Source organism: Mobula birostris, chromosome 1 (assembly GCF_030028105.1).
Source record: "Mobula birostris isolate sMobBir1 chromosome 1, sMobBir1.hap1, whole genome shotgun sequence".
Classification (NCBI taxonomy): domain Eukaryota; kingdom Metazoa; phylum Chordata; class Chondrichthyes; order Myliobatiformes; family Myliobatidae; genus Mobula; species Mobula birostris.
The window spans coordinates 39,486,154-39,513,622 of NC_092370.1; the positions used below are offsets into that span (position 1 = coordinate 39,486,154).

Sequence of the window (27,469 nt, forward strand, 5' to 3'; positions counted from 1 at the left end):
CTGTGGTAAAGCCAAGGGGGTGGGGTAAAGGAACAAGCTACAAAACAATGACATTGTGGCCATATTCAGAAGCAAGGATCTATTAAAAATAAGCTGAGGTAAGCCACCTTTCACTTCAGCAGTTGAGATCGTAGTTCCCTTCTTCGCAGATCTACCGTATTACCTTACGTATTAGGATTTCCACTTCTTACTCCACTAGATGCTGGAAACAAAATATTCCAACAGGGACTCAAGTCCAAATAGAATCAAATATAAGTATCTCAGACTATTTAAATCAATTTGATCCTGAAAAATAAGGAACATTTACACCAAGAGCCAATTCCTATGAATTGCACATCCACTTAGTCATGGTCAGCATGTCAAAGGTGATTCACTGTTGATATAAAGGTACAAGGAAAGTGTGATATTAGTCCTAACACAAAGCTATTTCAGAGCAATACATTCTTATGATTCACAAAAGAGACAATTTTATGCTGTCAAGTCGTACCTCAGGTAAAAATTCATTATGATTACAAGCAATACCTCCACAAACAATTGTCAAAATGAACCTTGCGCTTACAAACCATTCATCAGTTGATGTAACCAATCTCCCGCAGAGCCAGCTGCAACTAACAAATAGTCACATATTTGCTTTCTCCGCTACCTTCCAGTGACATTACACGAACAGATGTAATATTTAGGGTACGGCGGTAAAAATATGTTTTAAATACTTTTATAGAACATCCTACAGAATATAAGACCAAACAAGATGTGCTATATATTGTCTACCTGCTTTGAAGATACAGCGGCTGCTCTCAGATCTAAGTAAAGAGGTAAGCAGGTCACTTGGATTGTATTGCCTATTTTGTTCAAGCAGGTGTTTGATTGGCCCTCCAGTCATAAAACCTAGGACAGAATGAATAAAATATTTATCATCATAGTCTACCTGGAAACCAATGGGACTGAAAAGTGATATTGTGTTTCACCCACTGCTGGCTGATAGGCGTTGTGTAGTTCTCCAGCCAATCAGGCTGATTAACGAAATCCAGGGAAAAGGTGCTTGTAGAAGGAATATTTTTCCTTCAATTCATTTAAATAATAATGTCAATGCAAAAGAAAATATGAAGTTGCTAACAATTTCTTTGGTATTATTTGTCATTATTGATACATGAGAGAAATATACAGTGTATGAACCACCCTTAAACATTCATTTAAAGGCCTGGATTATTTGGCTCAGCCAGGAACAAAATGTCATTTTTAAAAATTTAATTTTCTAACTGGACTTGATCTAATGTCTAGGGCTTGGCGATTTTCATAGATATGTGATAATTGTATTTATTAATGCAATATAGGTGACACCCACCTTGGGGGATTGGATGGGTTCTGGGGGGAGTTGTGTTCTTAGCAAATAGTCAATTAGTGATTTTCCATTATGCCCAGCCACAACATCTGCATGTGTCTGGAAATACCAGTTGAAAAAAAATGTGCTTATTACTTTTTCACATAAATTTTGTTAGGGTAAATTTTTGTTGCATGTCTCAGACTTTTTGGAAGTGATTTGTGAATTCCGTAAGGGAACGTTTTGGTTATCCTAACTACCATAACATATACAGTATACCCAGAATCAAACAAAAGCATTAACTTGATGGTACTATTATTCAAAAGGTCCTCATGCTGACAAACATCTGCTATAACAAATTATAAAAATATGAAAAGTGCATTTCTAAGTTTTGGATTTGCTGCCAAACATGTTAGCATCAGTACCCCTCTCCTGCAAAGTTAGGTTGATGAGTTAAATTATTTATTTTGATATTCTAGTTTTGAAAGGGAAATGTCTTTGAAGGATCAGGTGCCAACATTTGGTTTTAAAGAAGAGCTTAAATTCTATCTTCCAAGCATGAATTCTGCTTTATCCTTTTTATCTGCAAGAGACAGGGCATAGTAATTCCACAGATAGAAAACATAATAAGCCCCTCTCACTTGTAGCTGTCATGGTCCTGTCTGAACAGTGGCTGGTATCCAAGTTTCGGCATCCAATTTCGCGGGCTGTGGTGAGCTGCCACTGTCCCTTTAAGACTCAGACTGTCAATTCTTGCCTGTCGTATTCCTCTGTTGAAAGTCTGTACTTACAGCCCTCATGCTGAGCACTTGGTGCTCAGTTGTAGAAGTTCCATTTCCAGTGTGAGTCTTTGGATTTTGTTTGCGTTCTCGTGTTTATTTCAAATCTGAGTTAATTCTGGACCTTGATCTGCACTTGGGTTCACTACCATCCATAGCTCTGTTGTTAGTCCCAAATATACCTCACCCCAATTTAACAAAAATATGCTGAATAATGTTCTAAAATAATAACGTTCTGTGTTAACAAATATGTTAAGACAGTGAAACCTTTAAATAGCTAAAATGGAATGGTAATGTCAAACTACTTCCATTGAAAGTTAGAAGCAGTGACGGACTCTAAAATCACTAAGTGCAGTTGTGGAAACAAAGGCTGCTGTCCATTGGACCAGTGCACACAACTAGTCTGGAACTCATCATTGCATTTATACACAGTGATTGGTTCTTCAAGGTGCACACTCCCAACTTGAAATGTTTCAATTCCTTTATACCTCTAATACTAGAGTGCTTGCATGTAAGATGAGAGAGAGTAAATTCAAAAGATATATGTGGGGCAAGTTTTTTTAAACAGAGTGGTGGGTGCCTGGAATGCACTGCAGTGTAGTATGCAGGCAAAAACAAAATAGAGGTGTTCAAAAGGCTTTTGGATAAGCAGGTGAATAGAAGTATATGGACATTAGGAAGAGACAATGGCACCTAACAGCGACTCCTTTGCCTGCATTTTCGGAAACAGCTTTATTTGCATCTTTAGTATCTATAATTTTCCCTTTCAGGGTTCCTTTGAAGACTCTGACCTGGAGTTACACACTGACTTTGGTTATTTGCGGGAATGGGACCCACTCTCAGGGTTTCACGACTGTCCGTTATTCGATATGCCAATGTTGTGGCCTAAGAGATCAGCTCGCCTTTGGAGTTCTGGGATCTCATGGCTCTGGAGACGGGTGGACCGAAGGTCGGTGTCCTGGCAGGAAATCGGTGTGTTGTGGGAGATGGAAGATCTCTGCTTGTGTGCCCAGAGACCCGAGGCCACTGGGCATACACAATGGACTTTTAACATTGTAATGAACCCTCGCTGTGAAACGGAGACATCTCTTTTTCCCTTATTAGGGAGAGAGGGAGCCTGTGGTATGTCGAATACTGGGTGAACGAGTAGTCTTTGGGGTACTGCAAGTCTGTGTCTTTGCTGTTGCTTTGCTGCGTGCTTCAGTGCTTGGTGGTGGGTGCCGATGCTTTTTTTTGCTGGTGGGGGAGGGGAGAATCATTGTTTTGCTGCTGCTTACATGTGGGAGGGAGGGGAGCTGGGGGGGGACTTTGGGGTTCTAACATTTAACACTCATTCATTCTTTGGGGGCACTCTTCTGTTATCATGGATGGTTGCGAAGAAAAAGCATTTCAGGATGGATATTGTATACATTTCTCTGACATTAAATCTCTGACATTGAAACCTTTGATTATGTAGGCAGATCAGATTAATTTAGACAGGCAATTAATTACTAGCTTAACTTCGCTCTGCACAGCATTGTGGACTGAAAGGCCTGTTCGTATGCTGTTCGATGTTCTAAATGAAAATTATTAGTATTACAACGACCTGATGGAAGTGGTATTTCCACAATGGTACAAAGAATATGTACTCTAAAAGGGTCAATGTGGAACAGGTGAAGGAAAATACGGTGGGGGGGATGAAGAATCGGGGTTCAGGGCCTGGGCCAATCAATGGGATAAAATTTTTGTATTGTTGATAAAGTTGTAGGGGACTGAAGAGAAAATGTGATTCAATAGGATTTAGCTGTGCCTGGGACAGAGTCGGAGGGAGGGAGTGGATAGCTTGGATTTGCATCATTAAAATCTGCTTAAGCTGAGTGTCACTCCACATTCTCCAGGTTAAAGTACCTTGATTTCCTGAGTAACATGTCAAAGGGAGAATTGCAAGAAGTATTACATTGAGGCATTGATTGTGTGGATGGTCAGAGGTTTTTTCCCAGGGCTGAAATGGCTAACACAAGATGGCACAGTTTTAAGGTGCTTGAAAGTAGGTACAGAGGAGATGTCAGGAGTAAGTTTTTTACACAGAGAGTGCTGAGTGTGTGGAATGGACTGCCAGCGATAGTGGTGGAGGCGGATACGATAGGGTCTTTTAAGAGACTCCTGAACAGGTACATGGAGCTTAAAAAATAGAGGGCTATGGGTAACCCTGGGTGATTTCTAAGGTAAAGACATGTTCAGCACAGCTTTGTGGGTCGAAGGGCCTGTATTGTGCTGTATGCTTTCTATGTTTCTATGTTCTGTTTGACACAAATTGGACATGAAAATCATGTCAGACACAGAAGGGTGATTCATGACAGAAAATGCCAGTAGAAATTTTTGGAATGGTGACATTTGACCCAGAAAAGGTTACAATTGCATTACTCTCCTGAAAAGGTAAAACAAACTTTAGGTTGTGCAAGTCATGCACCCCCATTTCAAGCCATATGTTATGGTACCCTTCTGATGTGGGTGTGCAGAGTTCACTGAGTGTCAAGGATGACAAAAGGTAGATCTTTGATTACAAGTTTCTAGTACTTTAAAAAGTAAGAAAATTGCTTTCGGATCAAATGTGCAGTTACGCAACTAGTTTCATTTCAGGATTTTAATGGTGGCAGCAACAGCATGAGGTCCCTTGACTGTTGATAAGAAGTGAGCTAATTTCTGATTATTATTCTTTCTGTAACCTCAATCATTGCTTGTGTTGCTGTGGCATTTTACTTTCCACACTTTTAATACAGGCTTTCAGCCAACAATGTCAATTTAGCTAAGATTTTATGGTTCAGGTTCATGTCCACTGGGGATCAGAGATCGCTGTCAACATTTATTTTCAGATATAACTTATGTAGAGCAATCTATAGTGTCACCTATGCCTGGGCCAAATATATTTGAATGCACGCAGTATACAGAAGGAGTCAGATGATCTTGTGGTGCAGTTAGAGATTGCCAAGTATGATATTGTGGGCATCTCTGAGAAGTAGGTGCAAGAAGATCATAATTTGGAGCTTAGCATCCAAGGATACACATTGTATCAAAAAGACAGGTGGTAGGCCCAGGGAACAGGGTGACGCTGTTGGTAAAAAATGAAATCAAATCCTTAGGAAGGGGTGACATAGGATCGGAAGATGTAAAATCCTTGTGGGTAGAGTTAAGAAACTGCAAGGGTAAAAGGACCTTGATGGGACTTGTTTACAGAGCTCCAAACTGGATATGGGGTATAAATTACAATGGAAGATAGAAAAGGCATGTAAAAAGGGCAATATTGCAATAATCACGATGGATTTCAATATGCAGGTGGATTGGGAAAATCAAGTTAGTGCTGGATCCCAACAGAGGGAATTTGTAGAATGTTTGTGAGATAGATTTTTAGAACAGCTTGTGGTTGAGCCCACTAGGGGAATGGCAATTCTGGATTGCATATTATGTAATGACACAGATTTGATTAGGGAGCTTAAGGTAAAGGAGCACAGAGAAGGTGGTCATAATATAATATCATTCACCTTGCAGTTTGAGAAGGAAAAGCTAAAATTGGATGTATCACTATTGCAGTGGAGCAAAGTGAATTACATGGGCATGAGAGAGGAGCTGACCAAAGTTAATTGGAGGCGGACGCTAGCAGGGATGATGGCAGAACATCAATGTCTGGTGTTGGGGGAAATTTGGAAGGTGCGAGAACAATGCATCTTAAAGATGAAGAAGTATTCTAAAGGTAGGAATGAGGGAATCATGGCTGACAAGTTAAGTCAAAGACAGCATAAAAGCTAAAGAGCAGGCAGACAACATAACAAAAATTAGAGGATTGGGAAGCTTTTAAAAACCAACAGAAGGCAACTGAAAAAGCTGTAAAGAGAGAAAAGCTGAAATATGAAGGTAAGCTAGCCCTTAATATAAAAGAAGATTCAAAAAGTTTTTCAGATATATAAAGAGTAAAAGAGAGACAAGAGTGGATATCAGATCATTGAAAATAATGCGGTGAGGTGGTAATGGGGGAGAAAAAAATAGATGATGAATTGAATAAGTATTTTGCATTAACCTTCACTGTGGAAGATACGAGCAGAATGCTGGAAATGTGAGTGTGTCAGGGGACAGAAGGGAGTGTTGTTGCTATTAGCCAAGGGGAAGGTACTTGGAAAGCTGAAAAGTCTGAAAGTTTTTAAATCACCTGGACCTGATGCACTACACACAACGGTTGTGAAAGAGGTAGCTAAAGAAATTGTGGAGGCATTAGTAATAATTTTTCAAGAATCTTTAGATTCTGGAATGGTTTTGGAAGATTGGAAAATTGCAAAGGTTACTCCATTCTTTGAGAAGGGAGAGAGGCAGAAGAAAGGAAATTATAGGGCAGTTAGCTTGACTTCTTGGCTGGACAAATGTTTGAATCTATTTTTAAGGATGAGGTTTTGGAGTACTTGGAGGCACATGATAAAATAGACCAAAGTCAACATGGTTTCCTTAAGGGGAAATCTTGCCTGACAAACCTATTGGAATTCTTTGAGGAAATAACAGGCAGGATAAACAAAGGAGATTCAGTGGATGTTGTTTATTTGGATTTTCAGAAGGCCTTTGACATAGGAAGCTGCTTAACAAGATAAGAGCCCATGGTATTACAGGAAAGATACCAGCGTGGGTAAGTAGAAAGTTGGCTGACTGGCAGGAGGCAAAGAGCGTGAATAAAGGGGACCTTTTCTGGTAGCCTGCTGGAAACTAGTGATGTGCTTCAGGGGCTGGTGATGGGACTGTTCCTTTCATGTTATATTTAATGACTTGGATGAAGTAATTATTTTGGATGAAGTAAATATCCTATGGCCAAGTTTGCAGACAATACAAAGATAGGTGAAGGGGCAAATATTGTTGACGAAACAGGCTGTCTTCAGAAAGACTTAGAGAGATCGGGGGAATGGGCAAAGAAGTATCAGATGGAATATAGTGTTGGGAAGTGCATGGTTATGCACTTTGGCAGAAGCAATAAAGGTGTGGACTATTTTCTATGTGATGAGAAAATACAAAAATCAGCAGCGCAAAGGGACTTGGAAGTCCTCATACAGGATTCCCTAAAGGTTAACTTGCAAGCTGAGTCAGCGGTAAGGAAGGCAAATGCAATGTTAAGATTAATTTTGAGAGAGTTAGAATACAAAACCAAGGATGTAAAGTTGAAGCTTTATAAGGCATTGAGGTATTGTGAATAGTTTTAAACCCCTTATCTAAGAAAAGATGTACTAGTATTAGAGAGGGCCCAGAGGAGGTTCATGAGAATGATCCCAGGAATGAAAGGGTTAACATATGAAAAGCGTTTGATGGCTCTGTGCCTGCACTCACTGGAGCTTAGAAGAATGAGGGGGTATCTCATTGAAACCTATTGAATATTGAAAGGCCTAGAGAGAGTTGATGTAGAGAGGATGTTTCAATACTGGCAGAGTCTAGGACCAGAGGGCACAGTCTCAGAATTGAGTGATGTCCATATAGAAGAGAGATGAGGAAAATTTTCTTTAGCCAGTGGCTGTGCAGGCCAAGTTATTGGGTATATTTAGGGTGTCTTGATTAATCAGGGCATCAAAGGTTATGGGGAGAAGCCAGGAAAATGGTGTTGAGAATAAATCAGCCATGATTGAAAGGCAGTGCCGACTTGATGGGTTGAATGGCCTAATTCTGCTCCTATGTCTTACAGTCTTATGGATAATAAGGCCCATATCCTGGGATTGATTGAGTTGTGAACAATAAAGCAATGATATTTAAATTGAATTGCTGTAAAATTAACATGATATAAACCATTAATGACTTTCTCTAGGAGGAATAGCACCAAATATGCTGAGCTGGTCAAGATATTAGTGGGAACTGTGACGAGAATACACATAAAATTAAGATGTTTGCTGGCCTGGGCTAGCATCAGTGGCATCAGCATTTGGTCTGCCACCTGTCCTCAGGGGAAGGAGAGATAAGGAACAATGAAGCAGCATCTGGAGATGTGTAATGAAGGGACAGGAGAGAGAGAGCTGTCTGGAGCGGCTCCGCCCTTTGAATCCTGAACTGTTTGAAGTGATGGACAGGCGATACCCCAGCAGGGGGATAAAAAGGGACAGGTTCGCTAAGGCAGGACACACACGACACCCGAGGTAACGAGACCCTGGAAGCGGTGCGCCTCTCATGAGTCGGTGGGAAGTACCGGACCTTAAACGCACAGGGTGGAAAGGTACGATCAGCGGGAACCTGGTGTGTGTCCGCCCTTGCTTGGGTGCCGGGTTCACTGCAGAGGATCGACCGCATCTGGAGGAGGGGTCACAGTCGGTGACCTCAGGTGACATCACAAAGGACCCGCCCGGAAGCTGCTTGTGAGCAATATCGCCGGTCTGTGAGTGGAAGCCGTGTCTGAATGATCAGTCATTCCCGTTCTCTCTCTCTCTCCCCCCCACGTTGTCCATCGCCATGGCAACGATTACTGCGAACTGAACTAAATTGGGCTGAACTTTGTGCCACTTTGAAATTGGTCAATTACCCCTAGACAACGATAGAGCTTGATTGATCCTGTTATCTTAATTCTGTGCACGTGTGTTTATCATTGCTGAGCTGTTGCATTTATTATCCTTTCGATTACTGTGTTGCTTGTTTCTTTAATAAAACTTTCTTAGTTCTAGTAATCCAGACTCCAACTGAGTGATCCATTTCTGCTGGTTTGGCAACCCAGTTACGGGGTACGTAACAGAACATACAAGCCTAGAAATTCTTTCCCACTACAGTGTAAAAGGAAAGTTGAAGCAAAATTGTTTTGTATTTACTGGTGAGAAAATGAACCCTATCCCACTTTGAAATGTTGGGAGCATTCTTCGTTCACTTTCCCATCATGAAAGCAGCAATTCATGAGGAAGCAATACACTTCAGTGGCTGGAAGATTGCATTTGCATTATATACAGTATCTGTTCCTCAGGTCACCAATGTGAAGCTGTCACTAACTGTGCAATCTTGCAATAAATCAGCAAAATAGCCAATGCTGAAACTCAGACAGTGGCTGTTTACTCATCAAGTCTTGACATTTGCAGAGTCATGAGCTACACAGAAGCTCAGTGTCGGGAGGCAAACTGGATTCAATTTCCAACGCAGTTTTTAAGGAGTCTGTATGTCCTCCCTGTGACCACATGAATTTCCTCCAGGTGCTCTGGTTTCCTTGCAGATTCTAAAGATGTATGGGTTAGGGTTAGTGAGTTGTGGGCATGATATGTTGGCACCAGAAGCAGGGTGACACTTGTGATTGCCCCCAGTATATTGTCAGACTATATTGGTTGTTGACACAAAAGGCACATTTCACTGTATGTTTTGATGTACATGTAACAAATAAAGCTAATCTAATTTTACATAGCATTTTGTAAAATATTATTAGCAACTGTTAAAATATTGTCTTCCACGTGAACTACTACTGCACTGATGCCAAGCAACCACTATGTTATGGGGTGGATCACATTGCGAGAAAATGGCCTGTATTGTGAATTTCTGATATGCTGAGCCACATTAAATGCGCATGAATCAAGAAATGGGAGCTGAAAAAAGATTATCAGAATTAGAATCAGAATCAGGTTTAATATCACCGGCATGTGTCATGAAATGTCTTAACTTTATGGCAGCAGTACAATGAAATACATGATAAATAAATATGGAGGAAAAAAAACTGAGTTACATTAAAGATATATATATGCCTATTAAATAATTAAGTTAAAATTAAGTAGTACAAAAAAAAGTAGAAATAAAAAAATAGTGAGGTATTCATGAATTCAATGTCCATTTGGAAATTGGATGGCAGAGGGGAAGAAGCTGTTCCTGAATCGCTGAGTGTGTGCCTCCAGGCTTCTGTACCTCCTACCTGAAGGTAACAGTGAGAAGAGGGCATGTCCAGGGTGGTGGGGATCCTTAGTGATGGATGCTGTCTTCCTAAGGCATCGCTCCTTGAAGATGTCTTGGATGCTGTGGAGGCTGGTACCCATGATGGAGCTGACTAATTTTACAAGTTTCTGCAACTTACTTTGATCTTGTGCAGTAGACCCGCACCACCCCGCCCCCATACTAGATGGTGATGCAGCCAGTCAGAATGCTCTTCTCAGTACATTTGTCAAAGTTTTTTAGTGTTTTAGTTGAAAACCAAATCTCCTCAATCTCCAATTGAAATATAGCTGCTGTCTTGCCTTTTTTATAGCTGCATCAATATTTTGTGTCCAGATAAGGTCCTCAGAGATAGTGACACCCAGGAACTTAAAATTGCTCACTCACTTTTCTTCAGATCCTTCCATGAGGATTGGTTTGTGTTCCCTCGTCTTACCCTTTCTGTAGAGTTATGTTGAGTTATCTGTTTATTTTGAATAAATTCTGTGAGAATAAGTTCTATTCTGCATCTCAATTTTTGGGGAATGATCTGTGAATACTGCAAGGAACAATTTCTTTACTCCACGTGACCATATATTGTATGGTTCACCTGTACTTCATTTAGCCTTCTGCATCCACAGACCATGTGGCAAAGAGTGATTTTGTTAGCCTAGCTAATGAAAGTATTCTAGGGTGATTTTATATATACAGGCCAGAAGTGAACCTGTGCTTTGACTGCTAAATGTTGTCAGAAACTGTCAAAGCTTCTAATTTCCACCAAGTACCCATGATGTATGTAATTTTTGAAGACTTAATACAGCATTATATAAATATTTATGTAACTTTAAGATCCATGATGATTTTGGAAGATAATATGCTTCTAGAACTAAAAATAACGATGCAATATTTTAGTTAAAGCTATTTTAAATATAAGGAAAGCACCATTCAATTCAACCAATCAGTTGATATACAGATAGTTGTTTAACACAAATACTGACTTTTATATATACCAGTAGACATAGGCCGAAAAAGTTCAATGCCAAATAGAAACAAGAGAAAATGTGCAGATGCTGGAAATCCAAGCAACAGATACAAAATACTGGAGGAACTCAGGAGGCCACGAAACCTCTATGGGAAAAAAAAGTACTTGACATTTTGGGCCAGTCCTGCAGAAAGGTCTCGGCCTGAAACACCAACTGTACTTTTTTCCATAGATTTTGCCTGGCCTGCTGAATTCCTCCAGCATTTTGTGTGTGTTGCAATGCCAAATAGATTTAGTTTTGATTCCTGATTTGATTGCACAAGATAATTTAATTTTAGAGATATCTAATTTTAATGATTCCTTGTAATTTGTTTCCAAATGATGACAACAAGATTAGGGGTGTAGTGGACAGCAAGGAAGACTATCAGAGCTTGCAGTGGACTTTTACCACATTGGCCTTCATAAATCAATGTACTGAGTACATGAGATGGAATGTTGAAGTTCTATCAGATGTTGGTGAAACCTAATTCGGACTGTATTCTATAGAATATAGAAGATTGAGAGGAGTTTTGATAGAGATATATAAAATTATGAGGGGTATAGATAGGGTAAAAGCAAGCAGGCTTTTTCCACTGAAGTTGGTTGGGACTACAACCAGACATCATGGGTTAGGAATGAAAGGTGAGAAATTTAAGGGGAACTTGAGGGAAAACCTCTTCTCTCAGAGAGGCATGAGATTGTAGAATGAGCTGGCAGCATACGTGGTGCATGCGAGCTTGATTTCAAAGTTTAAGAGAAGTTTGAATAGGTAGTTTGGAGAGGGTCCAGAGGCGGCTCACAAGGATGATTCCGGGAATGAAAGGGTTATCATTTGAAAAACTTTTCATGGCTCTGGGTCTGTACTCACTGGAATTTAGAAGGATGCGGGGAGAATCTCATTGAAACCTTCTGAATATTGAAAGGCCTAGAGAGAGTAGATGTGGAAAGGATGTTTCCCATGGTGGTGGAGTCCAGGACAAGAGGGCACAGCCTCAGGATAAAGGAGTGTCCATTTAAAACAGAATTGCAGAGAAATTTCTTTAGCCAGAGGGTGGAATTTGTTACCACAGGCCAGGTCGCCGGGTGCATTTAAGGCAGAGATTGATAGGTTATTGACTGGACACAGCATCAAAGGTTACAGTGAGAAGGTGGGGAGTGGGGTTGAGGAGTGGACAAAAGAATCAGCTATGATTGAGTGACCGAGCAGACTCGATGGGACTAATTCTGCTCCTATGCCTTATGGTCTATGGTCTTATGGTACATAGATAGTAGGGATACGGAGGGCTATGGTCCCAGTGCAGGTCGATGACCCTATATAAAGATCCCATGGCATGATTTTAAAGAGATGCACATGTCCAGAAAGTATTTATCCAACATGCCTGTTTATAATATTAAAGAAGTCTGCCATGCACGAATTGGCTAGCAATTGTCCTATATTATAAAACTCTACATACCTTGAGACTACTTAACCAGTGAAAATTGCTTCGGATATTTGAGATCTTAAGCATCACATTACAAATGTAGACTTTTTTTTGTTTTGTTTCACAGAGCATCACTTACTGGCTTCACTGCATTGTCAGCTTAAAAACAAATTGCAGAGGCTCTTTCAGATTTTCCTATTCTTCTGTAGTAATTTTTAACAATACCATCAAATACTTGAGGGCTGCAAGATCATCTTTCACTCCTGAGATATGAGCACAAGATCCTCTCAGTGCTGAGCTATAAGTGGTGTTTTTATTTGGATGAGATGGTAATCTAATTCCTGATTCTCTGCTTCAGTGACACAAAAGATTCGTTTGCATTATTCGGATGTACAGCAGTCAAATTCCATCAACTGTGCTCCTTAACCAACATCACTAAAGGAGGTTTTTTTGCACTGTCTTTGCTTTCAACGTCATGAAAGAAAAAGTGAAATAGGATATTTGGATTTGATTGTTGGACCTGGCATCACCAGTAGCTTTGTCTCCATTTTGATTCCCTTGATTCTTGATGAGTCAGGATACAACATGTCTGAGGCACTTACAAACGTGTAACATGCTCTCCTTCATCTTGGCTAATGATATACACATTGGTCTTGAAGCTCGAAATGTTTGCTGTTTATATTTGTTGTACCGGCTTTAGATGGGGCCTGATAATACTACAGTTCCCATATCCTTTCTTAAGGATATGGTTGCTTAAGATTGTCATAGCCAGGGGGAAGTGGGGATAAGCACCTACTACCTATTAAATGCTCCCTGTGGCGTGCATCTCAAATAGCCTCTGACAACCAAGTCCAGCTCTTAGCCTTCATGTGTGGCTAAGCCTGGTGGAACCGTCTCAACTGATAGGAAAAGGAGCAAAGGTGGGTTACTGGCACCTTAAAACCAGTCACTTCGGGCAGCTGGAGTTCGTCAGCCATGGTTGGCAGCCCAAACCTCCGCTGCCTTGCAGCAATACCCACTCATGGGGAAGACTTCGGGAGTAAACCCCGAGGAATAGTCCAGAACTGAAGCCCCTAAGACAGTCCAGCATTGAGTCCAACGCTGATTGGCAACTCCTGCTACACCACTGGTGCCAAACTGTATCGATCTCTGTCATTCATATTGTACTGCCCTGGCTTGGGTATCACGTAGACAGATAGGATGCAGTATTCATGGTTGACCATAACCAACAGAGACCTCCGATATCCTTTCACAGTATATACATTTTTGGGTGTTCTTGTTCAATATCCAATACAACAGAGTCCATACTTACAGGAATCAAATAACCAAATTCAACTTGTATGCATAGGTCTCTTTGCAATTTAAATCACTTTGTTAACAAACTGTTGTGCTTCCAGCATAAAATTTCAAGATAAACTTCTAGTAGAAGAATGAATAAGCCTGGTAACTCCAGCACAATATCCATGTTTGCAATGGTGAGCAGATCTTTCAAATCTGATAAAGAAGCCTTTGGTCTTATCGCCTGCTCACCTCTGTGAAGCAGTCCTCCAGAATTACAGAGCTCATATTAATTACGTTAGTATGGGGAAAGAGCACCCACTCATTTTCTAAACACCCTCTGACAATAACTGCTCGTAGGCCTTGCGGCAACGTGTTGGGTGATGTAGCCCAATGCAGCTTCTTCATCCTAGTTGTACTATTGAATTGAATTGACTTTATTTCTTATATCCTTCGCATACACGAGGAGTAGAAATCTTTATGTTACGACTCCATCTAAATGTGCAATCTTAGTAATTTATAATGATTTATAATAAATAACAGTCAATGCAATATAGAGTACACTCAAGTTAGTGTGAGTTCATCAGTCTGATAGCCTGGTGGAAGAAGCTGTCCCAGAGCCTGTTGGTTCTGGCTTTTATGCTGTGGTACCGTTTCCCAATGGTAGCAGCTAGAGTAGATTGTGGTTGGGGTGACGGGTCCCCAATGATCCTACAGGCCCTTTTTGCACACCTGTCCTTGTAAATGTCCTGAATCATGGGATGTTCACAACTACAGATGCGCTGGGCTGTCCGCACCATTCTCTGCAGAGTCCTGCGATTAAGGGAAGCACAGTTCCCATACCAGGAAGTGAAGCAGCCAGTCAGGATGCTCTCAATTGTGCCCCTATAGAAAATTCTTAGGAATTGGGGGCTCATACCAAACTTCCTTAACCTTCTGCGGTGAAAGAGGTGCTGTTGTGCCTTTTTCACCACACAACTGATGTGTACAGACCATATGAGGTACTCAGTGATGTGGATGCCGAGGAACTTGAAGCTGTTTACCCTCTCAACCCCAGATCCATTGATGTCAATACGGGATAGCCCGTCTCCATTCCTCCTGTAATCCACAACCAGCTCCTTTGCTTTTACGACATTGAGGGAGAGGTTGTTTTCTTGACACGACTGTGTCAGAGAGATGATTTCTTCCCTGTAGGCCACCTCGTTATCGTTTGAGATAAAGCCAATCAATGTAGTATCGTCGGCAAACTTAATTAGTAGATTGGAGCTGTGGGTGGCGACACAGTCATGGGTATACGGGAATTAAAGGAGGGGACTCAGTACGCAGCCCTGAGGGGCTCCTGTATTGAGAGTCAGAGGGTTGGAGGTGAAGGAACCCACTCTTACAACCTGCCGGCGACCTGACAGGAAGTCCAGGATCCAGCTGCACAAGGCAGGGTCAAGGCCAAGGTCTCTGAGCTTCTTGTCGAGCCTGGATGGAACTATGGTGTTGAATGCTGAGCTGTGTTCAGGAACAGTATTCTCACATTCTTCTCCAGATGCGTAGGGATGGTATGAAGAGCAGTGGCTCTACTAAACAGATCCTTCAGCATAATTATTTTCTTCTGTTTTGTATGGTCTATGATCTGTTTTTTTTTTGTTGGGACATGCACTCTAGGTGGTGGAAAATATGAGTATCATGAGCCTGTCAACAGAGAAACAGCTGTTGTAACCTCTCTGGGATTTGACGGAGGTTCTTCATCACAAATATTTCTCTGGTTCTGTGACCAATCTTTGAATGTATAATATCTCTCATATCTGAGAAGTCTTCCTTTTTTTGAAGCCTGGACCATAGCCCTCCATATCCCGCCCATCTATATAGCTATCCAAATTTCTCGTAAATATTGAATTGAACCCACATCCACCACTTCCGCAGGCAACTTGTTCCACACTCGCATCAATCTGTGAGTGAAGTAGTTTTTCTCAAGTTTCCCTTTCACCCTTAACCCATGATCTCCAGTTCTAATTTCACTCAACATTAGTGGAAAAAGCCTGCTTGCTTTTACTCTAATTATACCCTTCATAATTTAGTATATCTCTATCCAATCTCCCCTCATTCTCCTACAGTCTAAGAAATAAAATCCTAACCTATTTGACCTTTCCCTATAGGTGAGGTCTTCAAGATCTGGCAACATCCTGGTAAATTTTCTCAGCACTCTTTCAACTTGTTTACATCTTTCCTGTAGATAGGTGACCAAAACTGAACACAAAACACCAAATTAGGCCTCACCAATGACCTATACAATTTCAATATAACATCCCAGCTCCTGTACTTAATAGCCAAAAGCTTTCTTTATGACCCTATTGACCCGTGACACCACTTTCAAAGAATTATGGATCTGTACTCTCAGATCCCTCTGTTCTACCACATTCCTAACTGCCCTACCACTCATCGTGCTAAACCTACCCTGGTTGGTCCTCAACGTGCAACACCTCACACTGGTCTGTATTAAATTCCATCTGCCACTTTTCAGCCGGTTTCACCAGCAGTTCTAGATCCCGCTGCAAGATTTGATAGTCTTCCTTGCCGTCCACTACAGCCCCCAATCTTGGTGTCATCCACAAATTTGCTGCTCCACTTTCCCACGTTATCATCCAGATTGTTGTTATAGATGACAGGCAACAACCGACCAGCATCAATCCATGTGGTACACCATTAGTCACAGGAGTTAGGCAGCATGGAAACAGATCATTTGTTTCAAATCTTCCATGCTGACCAAGATGCCTTCCTAGCTAGTCCCATTTGCATGTATTTGGCACAAGTGTCTCTGAATCTTTCCTACCCATGAACCTATCCTTGTCTTTTGAATATTGTAATTGTACCCATCTCTAACATTTCCTCTGGCAGCTCATTCCAGATGGCTCCCTGTCCCTCAGGTTTTTTTTTCTATGCCTCCAGATGTAAAGTCTCTTATCCTAGGATAGTGGCTGTCCTTGTGAATGTCTTATACAGCTGTAACATGATGTTCTGACTCTTTTACTCAGTGCCCTGTCTAATGAAGGCAAATGTGCCATATGCCTTCTTCACCAGCTTATCTGCCTGTGTTGTCACTTTCAGGAAACAATGCACTTGTACTCTGGGTCTCTTTGTTCCATCATACCCCAGAGCCCTGTCATTTACTGTGTAAGCCTGCCCTGGTTTAACTTCCCAAAGATATCATTTTACACTTGTCTGAGTTAAGTCCCAGCTATCCTTCCTTTTCCATTTAATTTTGATCCATTTGCAGCTTTAGACATCCTTCTTCATTGTCCAACATACCAGCATTTGCAAACTTGCTAAACAAGCCACCTACATTCTCATCTTTAACGTCCAGTATGACAAAGGGTGTATGGGGTGTCTAGGGAGGGGTAGTACCTCTGGTGGGGGGGCTTGCTGTGCCCTTTTTCAGGGCAGCTCGTCCACCCTTGGTCCCCACCTGGTGCTCAGCTCTCACCTGTGGCTCCAAGTAGCTGTAGCACGCGCAGCGGCCACACCCCGGTAAACCGTCTCGGCAGACGGACCAAACCAGGTGAGGGTAGCCGATGGGTCTTCGACTCTCGGTGAGGTAGGGGATCTGTCTATCCCAGCGTGTGAGGTCTGGCCCTGACAGACTGAGCGGAGGAGACTGATTAATGGTCTAACCATCAAGAAGGCAGGCCACCAGGAGCTAGTGCCGCGCTAGACGTCCTGGTCATCCACTGCAAGAGGTGGTGATCTCACCCGGCCCGGCAGTAGACAAAGGCAAACCACTGCTGTAACCTGCTACCAACATGATTTCCCAATATGTCAGAGCGGTGTGGAGGGAAATCGTCCGCCAACTGGAATTTCCAGATGCGAGCTAAAGCGAGCGAGTGATGACAAATAACAGAGAACCTAGTACTGACCCTTTCAACACTTGATTGGGCACAGGCTTGTAATCGGAAAAACAACCCTTCACTACCACCATCTGACTCGTTCCACTGAACCAGTTTTGATTAGTTAGTTAACCTTCGATCCAATGTGATCTCATCTTTAGGACCAGTCTACTTTGGAAAAGCCTTGCTGAAGTCCACATAGGCAATATCCACCACCCTGCTCTTGTTAGCCTTCTTGGTTATCTTTTCAAAAACTGAATGATAAAAAACTCAAAAATTTCAAAATAACTACTTCATCTGCTAATCATCCCTTCTCACCTGGATCCAACTATCGCTCGCCAGCCCTTGCCTCATCTCTTTCCCTCATCTCTTTCCCTCATCTCTTTCCCTCATTCAAAGCTCAAAGTACAAAGTATATTTATTATCAAAGTATGTATGAAACTATACATATCTGTTTCCCTTCTACTTTTTCAGTGCAGATGAAGGGTCTCAACATGAACTACTGACTGTCCATTTCCATCCACAAACGTCACTCAACGCACTGACAGAGATTGGGTTCAGCAGCCTGATGGTGTAGGGCAAGAGCTGTTACCCTACAGCCATGGGGTTCCTGAACCAGCGTGGATAACTTCACTCACTTCATCTCTTTGCTGATTCCACAACCTACAGACGCACTTCAGGGACTTGACAATTCTCATTCTCAAAATTTATTTATTTATTTATTAATTAATTTAAAATTTGCACGATAGTTTTTTGTCAGTCTTTATTTACACATAGTTGCTGTCATGAATCAAAGTTTTGAGTACAGGAGTTGGGATGCTATGCTGAAGTTCTCTAAGATGTTGGTGAGTCCTAATTTGGAGATTTGTGTGCAGTTTTGGCCACCTATCTACAGGAAAGATATCAATATGAATGGAAGAGTCCAAAGAAAATTGGCAAGTATATTGGCAGGACTTGGGCACCTGGGTTATTGGGAAAGGTTAGGTCTTCATTCCCTAGAGTGTAGGAGAGTGAGGGGAGATTTGATAGAGATATACAAAATTATGAGGGGTAAATGCAAGCCAGGCTTTTTCCATGACGTTGGATGAGACTAGAAAAATAGATCATGGATTAAGGGTGAAAGGGAAACATGAAATATTTGACGGAAACTTGAGGGGAACTACTTCACTCAGAGGATGTTAAGAGTGTGGAACGAATTGCCAGTGAAGTGGTGGATGCAGGTTTGATTCAACATTTAAGAGAAATTTGGATAGGTACATGAATGGGAGGGGTAAGGAGGGCATGGTCTGGGTGCTTGTCGATGGGACTAGGCAGATTAATGGTTCAGCATGACTAGATGGGCTGAAGGACCTGTTTCTGTGCTGTCGTGTTCCATGACTCTATGTCCATCTGTAATGGACACCTGGGGTGCTCAGCAGTCCAGCAAGGTATGGTTAAAGAGCAATTAAGAACGTTCATTGTGTTTTTCTGACCTTTCTGTTAACGTTTCTCTCTCATACAGTACACAAATTGTAATCTGTTTCCTTGTGACCATTACATTGATGTTATCAGTGAGTGTACATATTTGTAAGTAAAATATCAGGTAAGAAGGAATTGTAAAGCAGAGGTAGAAATGAAAAAAGAGGGTGGGGAGAGTGAATGACAAATCCCTTCACCTATACTTAATTCCATAAACTCTATAGAAGTGTTTTAAAGTGAATAAAGGAAATACATTTTCAACACTTTGGTTTTGAATTAGGAACCAATGTTTCTATTTAAGTATATTCCACAGGTAAATCACATTGTAACAGGAAGATATACTAAGCCTTTGAAGAAGCACCATTAGCCCAGGGGTGAGAAGAAAGAGAACAGTCAGTGCATTTTTTATATCAAAATGGTATTGGCATTGTGAAATTTGTACTCTTAAATAAACATCTTTTAATCTCCAAATTTGATAAGCAGATCAAATAAGTTGCTCTTTGTCTGTAAGACTTAACTATATATGGTGAGCATTTAAGCATATGGTACTACATTGAAGGTTGAAAGATGCCATTATAGGGCCCATTATTTAAGGTCAGGTGTCAAATAAGAAAGCATGTGTGCTCACTAGATTATTAGATCCTGCAATTCACTTAAACTATTCATTATTTTATCTATTCTTTCATCACGAAGTAAATGGTAATTGAAATTGTAAGACTTTGGAACAAGGTTGACCAGTTAAAACATGTGATAACTTCAGAAAGGCAACAGACTGTGGTTGTGAAAATACAGAGGTATCTGCGCCAATGTGGTCAAGGCATTTAGGCATTGAGTAATACAGCATGGATACAGGCCCTTCAGCCCAACTAGTCTATGGTGCCCCCAGTTAATCTCAATTTCCTGCATTCAGCCCATATCCCCCTCCTCCATTGGTTGGGACTGACCATGGGTGTTGTGTCCCAGCCATCTGTGTGATACGGAAACCCGTACTCAAGCCAGGGCAGCACGACATAGGGAGTGAGTAAGCAGCAAGCTCCTCCTTTCCACACCGCTATTGAATCCAAAGGCACAACATAGGCTGATACAGATTGACACCAGTGGCGTTGCAGAAGTTGTCAGTCAGCACTGAACTTAACGACTCAATGTAGGGCTGCCTTAGGGACTCCAGCACCGGATTTTTCTTTGGAGATTACTTCCGAAGCCTTTCCTATGAGTGGGTAGAGCTGCAAGGCAGCAGAGATCTGAGATCAGAGTTTTCCTACTCCTCAATGAATTGCCAACCTCAGTTGTTGAGCCCCATCTGCCTGAGGTAACTGGTTTTAAAGCACTAGTAACCCACCTTTCCCCTTTCTCCTGTCAGTAGAAATGGTTCCACCGGGCTTAGTAGCTAAGCCACGTGAAGGCTAGGAGCTGTATTTGTTTGTCAGAGGCTATTTGAGATGCACACCATTTCGAGCATTTAACAGGAGTGAGAGTTTATCCCCATTGTCCCCCCCCCACAGTTATACCAACCTTAAGGAACCATATCCCACCAGGCAACCCCCCCCCCCCCACTTCTACCATTCTTCAACCATTTCTTCTGGCAGCTCATTCCATACCCTCTGTGAAGAAGTTTCTCCTTGGGTTCCTTTTAAAGGAGTCCCCTTTCACTCCAAATCTATGGTCCCCCAGTTCTGGTCTCTTCTACCCTAGGGAGCAGGCTGTTACCATCCTCCCTGTCTGTGTCTCTCATAATTTTGAACATATCTCCACGATTACACCACATTCTACTACGTTCCAAGGAATAAAGACGTGGCTTGGCCAACCTCTCCCTATAATTCAGGTTCTCTTGTTCTAGCAAAATCCTCCTAAATCTTCATTGCACTCTTTTCACTTTGATCATATAGTATCTTTCCTATAACAAGATGACCAAAATTGCTCACAGCACTCCAAGAATAGCCTCTCCAATACAACTTCAACATAACATCCCAACTCCTATACTCAGTACCCTTACTGATGAAAGTCAGTGTGTTAAATGCCCTTCTCATTACCGTGTCTACCTGTGACGGCACTTTCAAAGAACTATGCACTTACACTCCTGTGTCCCTCTTTTCATTACACTCCCTAGTGCCCAACACACCCTAGCACGACAGTCAGAAGCCAGGCACAATTTTGAACTCTTAAGCACACACCACGTTCAACATCCTCCTTTTTCAACAATGCAATTTTAAAAAAATATGTTTATCCTGTTAACTTAACTATTTTGACACTTTTTTATGCTCACTCTCTTGCATGCCGTCCCTTGCGTGCTTGTTCTCGTTCTTGCTAGTGTGTATTTCAATCTACGTTCAAGAATCGGACTGCAGCTACTTCCCTTCTTGCCAAATCAAACAGAGGTCGCTGTTTACTCTAAAGCCTGTGCATCTCAGAATTGGCCGCATTGTTTCCAAAGGATGGTTGAGGCAGTAAGTACCATAATGCTTTAGCCTCCCATTTTGATGATCTCGAGACTTGGAATTTGCAGTCTTTAAAACCCTTAAACCTAAATCTTATGCTGGTTTGGCTTTCCAAATTGCATCACCTCACATTTATCTCTATTAAATTCGATTTGCCTATCCTTAGTCTATTTCCTTAACTGATCAAAACCCCTCATAATCTACAATAGCATTCTTCACTATCAAAAGCACTCCTAATTTCATGTCATTTGCAAACTTACTGATCAAACCTCTGCAATCACATCCAAGTCATTTATATAAGTAATGAATAACAAGGGTCCCAACACTAACCCTTGCAGCATCCCATTAGACACCAGCCTCTATTCTGAGGAACAGTCTTCAACATTCACGCTTCGCTTCCTACCTCCGAGCTAATTTTGAATCTACGTAACCAGCTCTCCCTGGATTACATGGGATCTAACATTCCAGACCAGTTGACTATGTGGGATTTTGTCTAAGACCTTACTAAAGTCCAAACCGACAACACCTACTGCTCTAATGACATCTCTACCATTTTGGTTACCTCTTCAAAAAACTCTAAAAGTTTCATCAAGCATGACTGCATGCATAAAGCCATGCTGACTTCTAATCAGACTCTATCTATCCAAATGCTGGCAGATCGTGTCCCTCGAATTCCCTCCAGTAACTTCCCCACTACTGATATCGGGATGGCTGGCCTAACAAGTACTATGGACTCTGTATAAGTGGAAATTTGCATTGTATGTGTTTGTCATGTTCTTTGGCAATTCTCCAGTTAGAAAATATGAGGTAGAATATCTGGTTTGCTTCCAGTTCCTTGTGCTGGAGTGTTCAAGAACAGGGAGATAATGGATCTGAATGTGTGGCTGAGGAACCGGTGCAGGAAGCAAGGACTTACATTCTTGGACCACTGGGGTATGTTTCGGGGTAAGGATGAATTGTACAAAAGGGACGGGTCGCACCTTAATAAGCGGTGCACCAGCATTCTGGCAGGCAGGTTTGCCTCTGCAAATGGGTGTGTTTAAATTAAGTAGTGGTGGGGAGGGGACGAATTGGAGACATAAGGACGGAGATAAAGGGAAAGTGAGAATAAGAAAAGTTAAGAAAGACAGCAGAATCAACAGAGCAGAAAGCTCAAGAATGGCCAAGTGAAATAGGAACTGATATGGGAGGTGAGGGGAGTAATGAATTAAAAGTATTGTATATGAATGCATGGAGTATAAGAAATAAAGTGGATGAGCTTGAGGCCCAGTTGGAAATTGGTAAGTATGATGTTGTGGGAATAACAGAGACATGGCTTCAAGTGGACAGGGCTTGGGAAATGAATATTCAAGGTTATACATCCTATTGAAAGGACAGACTGATGGGCAGAGGGGGTGGGGTGGCTCTGTTGGTGAGGAATGATATTCAGTCCCTTGCGAGGGGGGACATAGAATCAAGAGACGTAGAGTCAGTATGGATAGAACTGAGAAATTCTAAGGGTAGAAAGACCCTAATGGGAGTTACCTACAGGCCCCCAAACAGTAGTCTGGATGTAGGGTGTAAGTTGAATCAAGAGTTAAAATTGGCATGTCGCAAAGGTAATGCTACAGTTGTTATGGGGGATTTCAACATGCAGGTAGACTGGAGGAATCAGGCTGGTACTGGACCCCAAGAAATGGAGTTTGTGGAGTCCCTCTGAGATGGATTCTTAGAACAGCTTGTACTGGAGCCTACCAGAGAGAACGCAATTCTAGATTTAGTGTTGTGCAATGAACCAGATTTGATCAGGGATGTCGAGGTAAAAAAATAAGTTTTAATCTACAATTTGAGAGGGCGAAGGGAAACTCGGAAGTGTCAGTATTACAGTTGAACAAAGGGAACTATGGAGCAATGAGGGAGGAGCTGGCCGAAGTTCAATGGAACAATACCCTAGCAGGGATGACAGTGGAACAGCAATGGCAAGTATTTCTGGGGATAATGCGGAAGGTGCAGGATCAGTTCATTCCAAAGAGAAAGAATGATCCTAAGGCGAGTAAGGGGAGGCCGTGGCTGACAAGGGAAGTAATAGACAGTATAAAAATAAAAGAGAAGAAGTATAACATAGCAAAGATGAGTGGGAAGCTGGAGGATTGGGAAACTTTTAAAGAGCAACAGAAGGTAACTAAAAAGGCAATACGCGGAGAACAAATGAGGTACGAAGGTAAACTAGCCAAGAATATAAAGAAGGATAGTAAAAGCTTCTTTAGGTATGTGAAAAGGAAAAAAATAGTTAAGACCAAAATTGGGCCCTTGAAGACAGAAACGGGTGAATTTATTATTGGGCAGATGAGTTGAACAGGTACTTTGGATCTGTCTTCACTAGGGAAGACACAAACAATCTCCCAGATGTAATAGTGGCCAAAGGACCTAGGGTAATGGATGAACTGAAGGAAATTTATATTAGGCAGGAAATGGTGTTGGATAGACTGTTGGGTCTGAAGGCTGATAAGTCCCCGGGACCTGATGGTCTGCATCCCAGGGTACTTAAGGAGGTGGCTTTAGAAATCGTGGATGCATTGGTAATCATTTTCCAATGTTCTATAGATTCAGGATCAGTTCTTGTGGATTGCAGGGTGGCTAATGTTGTCCCTCTCTTCATGAAGGGAGGAAGAGCGAAAACAGGGAATTATAGACTGGTTAGCCTGACGTCGGTGCTGGGAAAGATGCTGGAGTCAATTATAAAAGATGAAATTACGACACATCTGGATAGCAGTAACAGGATCGGTCCGGGTCAGCGTGGATTTACGAAGGGGAAATCGTGCTTGACTAATCTTCTGGAATTTTTTGAGGATGTAACTATGAAAATGGACAGGGGAGAGCCAGTGGATGTAGTGTACCGGGACTTTCAGAAAGCCTTTGATAAAGTCCCACATAGGAGATTAGTGGGCAAAATTAGGGCACATGGTATTGGGGGCAGAGTATGGACATGGATTGAAAATTGGCTGGCTGACAGAAAAAAAAGAGTAGCGATTAACGGGTCCCTTTCGGAATGGCAGGCAGTGATCAGTGGGGTGCCGCAGGGTTCAGTGCTGGGACCGCAGCTGTTTACAATATATATTAATGATTTAGATGAGGGAATTAAAAGTAACATTAGCAAATTTGCCGATGACACAAAGCTGGGTGGCAGTGTGAAATGTGAGGAGGATGTTATGAGAATGCAGGGTGACTTGGACAGGCTGGGTGAGTGGGCAGATGCAGTTTAATGTGGATAAATGTGAAGTTATCCACTTTGTTGGTAAGAACAGGAAGGCAGATTATTATCTAAATGGAGTCAAGTTAGGAAAAGGGGAAGTCCAACGAGATCTAGGTGTTCTTGTACATCAGTCACTGAAAACAAGCATGCAAGTACAGCAGGCAGTGAAGAAAGCTAATGGCATGCTGGCCTTCATAACAACGGAAATTGAGTATAAGGGCAAAGAGGTCCTTCTGCAGCTGTACAGGGCCCTGGTGAGACCACACCTGGAGTACTGTGAACAGTTTTGGTCTCTAAATTTGAGGCAGGACATTCTTGCTATTGAGGGAGTGCAGCGTAGGTTCACAAGGTTAATTCCTGGGATGGCGGGACTGTCATATGTCGAAAGGTTGGAGCGACTGGGCTTGTATACTCTGAAATTTAGAAGGCTGAGAGGGGATCTTATTGAAACATATAAGATTATTAAGGGATTGGACACGCTGGAGGCAGGAAGCATGTTCCCGCTGATGGGTGAGTCCAGAACCAGAGGCCACAGTTTAAGAATAGGGGGTAGGCCATTTAGAACGGAGTTGAGGAAAAACTTTTTCACCCAGAGAGTGGTGGATATATGGAATGCTCTGCCCCAGAAGGCGTGGAGGCCAAGTCTCTGGATGCTTTCAAGAAAGAGATGGATAGAGCTCTTAAAGATAGCGGAATCAAAGGTTATGGGAATAAGGCAGGAACTGGATACTGATTGTGGATGATCAGCCATGATCACAGTGAATGGCGGTGCTGGCTCAAAGGGCCGAATGGCCTACTCCTGCATCTATTGTCTATTGTCTATAATATGCACTTTACACTCAGAATTTCTTTATTCATCTCTTGATGCACAAGTATTCTCACTAATTACACTTAAGGCTATGAAAACAATTATCAAATCAAGTTAGTTAGATATTACCTTTACAAGATAGCCTGCAAGATACAAATTGTTGAACTATCCAGGTCTGATCTGTTCATAATGGATGTAATGACTGTATTCGTGACTTTTGATGGTTGGACACTCTGATGTTCTAGATGCAGAGGGCCCTCTGTTTACAGTGGATTGTCTCTGAAGAGATGTTGCTCCAGTGTGGAATTTCTATCCATCCAATATTCTCCTTGGAGAGTTGTGCTTTCACTTATGAGCTTAGCCTTTGTTTGATCGGATTCAGTCTGCATATCATTGATCCGGTTGGTTTTAATACTGGCTTGATTAGTTAAGTTTGTAACTTACCAGTGTTACGTACCCTGTAACTGGGTTGCCAACCCAGCAGAAATGGATCACTCAGTTGTAGTCTGGATTACTAGAACTAAGAAAGTTTTATTAAAGAAACAAGCAACACAGTACTCTAATCAAAAGGATAATAAATGCAACAGTTCAGCAATGATAAACACACATGTACACAGAATTCAGATAACAGGATCAATCAAGCTCTATCGTTGTCTAGGGGTAAATGACCAGTTTCAAAGTGACGCAAAGTTCAGTTCAATTTAGTTCAGTTCAGTTCGCAGTAATCACTGCCGTGGGAGATGGACAGTGTGGGGGGAAGGAGAGAGAGAGAGCAAAACGAATGAATATTCAAACGGCTTCCACACACAGACCTTTGCAGTCAGCTTTCGGGCGAGTCCTTTGTGATGTCATCTGAGGTCACCGACCGTGACCCCTCCGTTTCCAGATACGATCGTTTCTCTGCGGTGAACCTGGCACCCAGGCAAGAGTGGACACACACCAGGTTCCCGCCGATCGTGCCTTTCCACCCTGTGCGTCTATGGCTTGTCCCGCGACCAACCGTCCAAAACTTCCCACCGATCTGTGAGAGACGCATCGCTTCCAGGGTCTCGTTACCTTGGGGTGTCGTGTGTGTCTTGCCTTAGTGAACCTGTCCCTTTTTATCCCCCTGCTGGGGTATCGCCTGTCCATCACTTCAAACAGTTCAGGGTTCAAAGGGGGAGCCGATCTTGACAGATCTCCTTCCGTTACTCTCTCCCGTCCCTTCATTAACATCTCCAAATGCTGCTCCATTGTTTTCCTTATCTCTCTCTCCTGAAGACAGGTGGCAGACCAACTACTGATCCCACTGGTGCCAGCACAGGCCAGCTAACATCTTAATCTATGTGTATTCTCGTCACACCAGCACCAAGTGTCTTCATCTGTCTGTCCACTGGTTTTATCAGAAGTTGTTTCTCCGCCTGTCTTGTCAGTTCACCAACTTACTCATATGTTGCTTCTTAACCTTTTGGTTTTCCTTTGAAAGATGTTTCGTGCAGTTTGTCACGTTGACATTTCAACTCCATTGGGTGAACCTCTCATGTTTGACATGCTCCCACATCTAGAAAGGTCTGGAAAATCAAGAAACCCATTGAGCCATAAATCCATCCTCTGGAAGCCCCTGGCTGCACCTTTCAATGACTGCCTCAGCCAAGGTATGAAATCTAGGGTGGGTGAGGCCAGAGACACGACTATCCCACACGGGAATTACCTTGGTTTTGTCTCCAGTGATCTGGAAATGGGCATTGCATGAAAATAGAGCATAGATGGATGAAGATGGACACCATAAATCACCAGATGGAATCATCTGATGGAAGAACTCATAAATGCTTCTGGGAAATACTTGATCTGACCTTCTATAAAGATGTCTCTTCAGCTGGAAAGTCATTAGCTTTGTTGGAAGCGCCACTGCAGTCCTACACTTCCCACCCTCCTTGTTCTAATAAAGCTCGAAAGATAAGTTAATACAATGTTAGGTGAAGGTCAAAGACATGTAAATGATTCATCC

The 27,469-nt window shown here is 42.1% G+C and overlaps 1 protein-coding gene across 2 annotated transcripts in view; it reads right to left on the reverse strand.

Moving 5' to 3' along the window:
* The window catches only part of LOC140196469 (dnaJ homolog subfamily C member 5-like), a 166,147-nt gene that overhangs the window by 56,302 nt on the left and 82,376 nt on the right, over nucleotides 1-27,469 (reverse strand). The window contains exon 2 of one of the 2 annotated variants that reach the window (XM_072255779.1): nucleotides 769-885. The exons of the other annotated variant lie outside the window; for it this stretch is intronic. The gene's annotated coding sequence lies outside the window, so the exon portion shown is untranslated. The remainder of the gene's footprint in view (nucleotides 1-768; nucleotides 886-27,469) is intronic. 2 annotated transcript variants of the gene reach the window in all.